Source organism: Kryptolebias marmoratus, linkage group LG22 (genome assembly GCF_001649575.2).
Source record: "Kryptolebias marmoratus isolate JLee-2015 linkage group LG22, ASM164957v2, whole genome shotgun sequence".
Classification (NCBI taxonomy): Eukaryota; Metazoa; Chordata; class Actinopteri; order Cyprinodontiformes; family Rivulidae; genus Kryptolebias; species Kryptolebias marmoratus.
Genome location: NC_051451.1, coordinates 25,973,661 through 25,977,406, shown reverse-complemented (window position 1 = coordinate 25,977,406; position 3,746 = coordinate 25,973,661). Strand labels below are relative to the sequence as shown.

General features: G+C 49.0%; 1 long non-coding RNA gene across 1 annotated transcript in view; it reads left to right on the top strand.

The window, feature by feature from the left end:
* The first annotated feature begins 3,201 nt into the window (after positions 1-3,201).
* Positions 3,202-3,746, top strand: part of LOC112450776 — a 9,816-nt gene continuing 9,271 nt past the window's right edge. Inside the window, exon 1 of the long non-coding RNA XR_003039459.2 lies at positions 3,202-3,447. This is a non-coding gene — a long non-coding RNA (uncharacterized LOC112450776). The remainder of the gene's footprint in view (positions 3,448-3,746) is intronic.

The window sequence follows — 3,746 nt, the reverse complement described above, 5'->3', positions numbered from 1 at the left end:
AACCCTCTGCAAGGCAACAACAATGGTTGGAGACCGCGTGCTCGGTTGGAGTGATTTCTAACGTTTTACACTCCTCTTTTTTCTCCTTTTTTTATTTTTTACCCACCCCTTGCTCATGATAAAAAATGTTATTTTATTAACTGCACCGGAAATAGCCCGCCTTTTTTAAAAAAGCCCTCCAGTCTTGAGGGCGAAACAAAAAAAGCAGCTCGGGGTCCGACGTTCCGTGCTAATCTGTTTGCTTCTGATTGCGTGTCAAGTGCCGTATTGGGAATATTGTAATTACTATAATAATTCGGAGCTCCACAACTCATTACTTGAAATCCTGTCAACAAATTATCCACAACACTCGTGACCTTTCTGCTGCGTTGTTTCGCCGCCGCAGCCTGAATGTCAGAGGCTGATTGCGGCTCCTGTACGGCGAGCGCCGTCTGATCGGCGGTGGATGTCTGGTTATGCAGCAGCAGCTGTGTTTGGGACTTTAAGGCAGCCAGAAATAACCCGGTTGTGTGCGGTTGCCATGGCAGCTTCACGTAGCAGCAGGCTGCCGCGCCGCTCCGTGCCTGGCGTCCTCCGACTGTTCCCCTCTTCGCCGCGTCGATATCTGCCGGAGACCCTTCAGTCGTTCGGCTCGAATCGTCGACCAATTTATTCATTACTTTGATTTAAACGTCCCGCTTCCTGTCGGTAATAATCCTGAACACAAGCGTCTTCGGCTCGTAACGAAGCAAAACGGGATTTTAGCAAAATATCTCTAGAACAAATCTATGGATTTTAAAGAAACTCCCAGAAAGTCTAATTGGAGATCAACAGCCCAATCCAAGATGGCCGCCGCGGCTATTACGTGGCTAAAATCCAGTCGAATTTACAGATATTGAGCTACAATTTGGCGTAGTAGTAGCTGAGACTGATCCGAAACACCGACTTTAACTGTTAGTAGCTGAGTAACTTTCGTCAGGATGAGACGATCTTCGCTTGAAACGCTGCCGGCGAGATTTATAATCGAGGTCAAACTCTGAAGGTTGGGCACTCAGGCGCTGCAGCTCCTTCAGAACCTCTGACGGCGACCCGAGGTTCGGCTGATCTTCGGCTGGTTGGCAAACGCCATTCCTGAGGGAGCTTTAAAAATGTCCGCCAGACTTCATTTCAGGTGTGAGATTCAACCGTGAAGCGATGTGGACAGACAGGAAGTCCTGCCTTCAAACGGGGGACGGCGTTCGCGACCATCTTCCACAGATCTGAGTCGCCAACAGCCCAGTGAGACAAGGGACGAGCACAGGGGACATGTGAGACACGTCTGGGCTGATCATGCGTCCACATGGTAACACTGCAAACTCAAACGCCATTTGGACGAGGTCAGGGGACACGTCCAGACTAACTTAGGCCTGGTTTGTCCCTGTGGAGACGTTGGGCGTCCACACAGTAACGCTGCAGTCACCGTTTGGACGAGCTCAGGGGACATGTCCAGCTAACATAGGCCCAGTTTGTCCCCGTGGAGACGTTGGGCGTCCATACGGTAACGCTCTGATCACAGTCGCCCTTTCGGACGAGGAAAGACTCTGAACCCGGCGCCCGTTTGGGTCGAGGGAGTTTCTGCAACGCGCCTGTTTTCCAGGTGCGTTTTCTCGTGGAACGGCGATGGGACTGCGGGTGGAACTGTTTCCGGTCCGAGAACCCAAGCCCCCCCCCCCGAAGACGCGGCGCGTCTCTTTTCCGTGCCGTCCATGTCGAGCGGAGGGGGGGACATTTTCCAAAGCACGTCCTAAAAATAAAGCGGTGGCTGTACGTGCTTGGAGTATTAACTTTCACACAGATGACCCATTTTTCCATCTCAAAGGGTCTGAGGACGGGTGGAAAGACGAAGAGGAGGAGGAGGGGAGGTGCGGCCAATCACATGAACCCAAAGCAGGCTACAAATCCTGGTGGATTTCACTTCCTCTGTGGGGTGATGCCTTTCTGTCATCTGGTTTTTCCATTTCGCCCTTCCTCCATGATGGTTTTTTTTCCTCCATCTGTGTTGAACTCTGTTGTTTACATTCCCTGTGAGGACAGCCACTCCCCCCCCCGTCCAACCCAACCAACCTGACTGCGCCGCTCCGCCTCCCCCTCGTCACCAGCTGAAATACGACGCTTTCGCCTTTCGAGAGAAGCGAGCGCGTCACGTGACCCCGCCCCCCCCCCTCGGGGCGAATTCCTGTTTTCATGTTTCGGTCAGATAACGCCGTCCGTCCTGCAGCTGTGTTTCTGGGACAGAGGACGGAGCTCGTTGTGTCATCTGTCTTCACTCGCCTCCATGACATCCAGAGGGTTTAACATGAAGTTGGCCCACTCTGCTTCTATAAGGTTCTCCACAGGTTGAGGAGAGTTTATGGCAGTTTTGGACCATTCTTCTGAGGCTCTCAGTCTCCGCTCTGATTCATCCCAGAGGTGTTCTGTCGGGTCGAGGTCCGGACTCGGGGCAGGCCTGTCCGGTTCTTCCTCATCCACGTCTTCGTGGACCTTGCTTTGTGCTCTGAAACAGGAAGTGGCCGTCCCCGAACTGTTCCCACAAAGCTGGGAGCAGGAAGTTGTCCAAAATGTCTCAGTTTGCTGAAGCATTAAGAGTTAAGCAGCTGAAAACCAGCCCCACACCATGATCCTCCTTCCACCGTGCTTTACACTCGGCTCAACGCAGTCAGACAAGAACCGTCCTCTGAGCCCACTCCGTGGTTGTACGAGTTGCTGCCGTTCCCAACGAGAAACTGTGACTTTCATCCAATCAGAGCCGAAGAACCACGTTTTATTTTATAAAAAGATCTAAACGGGCTTCGGCTTGTTGTTTAAGCTGTCTTTTGTTTATTAAAACTGGACAACTTTTATTTTGAAGTGACGGCAGATTTTAAACAAACCTTTTATGCAGCGTGAACGAAGCTGAAACTGAGCTGTTGAAGCTAAAGAACGCAGACCTCGAGCTAAAAGCTAAAAGGAGCAAAACACTAGCTTAAAGCTAAAAGTTAAAAAGTTTGCTAAAGGTAACCAACCTAGCTAAACATAGCAAAAAGCTAAATTAAAGACAAAAGTAGCAAAAAGCTAGCTAAATCTAATATCAAGAAAGTAACAAACCTAGCTTAAAGTAACTAAATCTAGCTAATTATAGCAAAAATATTAGCTAAAAGTAGCTACAAGCTAATATTAAAAGGTAGCAAAAAGCTAGCTTAAAGATAAAAGTAAGAAAAAGCTGGGTAGTTGTAGCAAAATATTAGCTAAAAGCAATATAAAAGTAGCTAAAGAATCAGCTTTTCAGCTTTGAGTTTAACAGCTTCTGCAGTCTTTTTGTTGAAACTATCTTGTAAAAATTATGAAATGTTTTTTAAAAATCATGTTAAAACTCAAACTCAGTGATGTGTTCTGTGTTGATGTGAAGGTTTGAGTCCAAGCAGCCGATAAACAGCCGAAAAGCAGCCGAAGGTGAGTCCTGCTTCGATGACGTTTCGTTTAATTTGTGTAACTTATGTGCAGATAAATGTCCTGAACCTGTAGAGCCACCGCTGGTGAAGGAAGGGTTAACTGAGCAGAGAGTGTGTGTGTGTGTGTGAGAGAGCTGCCTTCCTGTCTCATGCTCTGCAGCGAGGAGGCTTTGAACATCACGAGGGAGTCAGACAGGCTTGTTTTTGCGTACTGTAGGTTTCCTGCGTTGACTTGCAGCAATTCCTTGCCCTCAGGAGGCGCGTCAGCGGGGATTAACGGGGAGGGGTCTGAGGGTGGCG